This window comes from Penaeus monodon, chromosome 15, assembly GCF_015228065.2.
Source record: "Penaeus monodon isolate SGIC_2016 chromosome 15, NSTDA_Pmon_1, whole genome shotgun sequence".
Taxonomy (NCBI): Eukaryota; Metazoa; Arthropoda; class Malacostraca; order Decapoda; family Penaeidae; genus Penaeus; species Penaeus monodon.
Window position 1 is genome coordinate 8,458,558 of NC_051400.1, and position 709 is coordinate 8,459,266.

Consider the following 709-nt stretch of genomic DNA (forward strand, 5'->3'; position numbering starts at 1 on the left):
AACTGGGAACTCATCCCGGACTCTAGAGAATTCCGATTCGTTAAGTTTCCTTTTCATCTTCATCAACTGACACTGGATACTCATATCTACATATCTTTTCTATTTCTAAAACATTTCTTTACAATATATTTTCAGAGTTCCCATTATAATTTGCTTCCTCCAACACCTTTATTTTTTTTCCCCTCAAAAGATACCTGCCGAATCGAAGTCACTTAAGAAACACTGTATTCCTTCCTGAAACTAGACAAGGCATAGCAAAATCCGGATATACGTCTCCACATAATCCCGAATTAGCGTTTCTCAGGATTTCTCAACGTCAGCTTCCCCCAAACAGCGTCCTTCTCATCTGTACACCGTCTCTTCGGTCATGCTCGACGTGTCCAGTGCAGGGATCGGACGCAGGAGACACTTCGCGCCCTCGAACTGATCGCAGATTACCCGAAGCTCTCGCTGCCGCCCCTCAATGTTTACCCGACCGCTTTACGAACGGATAGAATTTTATCGTGCACTATTCTGTTGACGCAAGGTCGATTTTCTATCATAAAATTTGTTTATTTACGGTTTGCTTCGGCTGCGTCCTGGATTTAGCTTAGGTGCGCACTTCGACTGAGTGTCTCTGCTCTCTTGGGATGCTGCGAATTACAATTGTTACTGCGTCACGGGACTAATTAATGGCGTGATTAAAGCAGGATCTACGCAAACAGAACCG

The 709-nt window shown here is 44.1% G+C and overlaps 1 protein-coding gene across 1 annotated transcript in view; it reads right to left on the bottom strand.

Annotated features, from left to right (window-relative positions):
* The window catches only part of LOC119581734, a gene marked incomplete in the record, with an annotated part of 65,890 nt that extends 65,309 nt beyond the window's left edge, over positions 1 to 581 (bottom strand). Inside the window, 1 exon segment of the mRNA XM_037929865.1 lies at positions 560 to 581.
* Between the last annotated feature and the right edge of the window lie 128 nt (positions 582 to 709).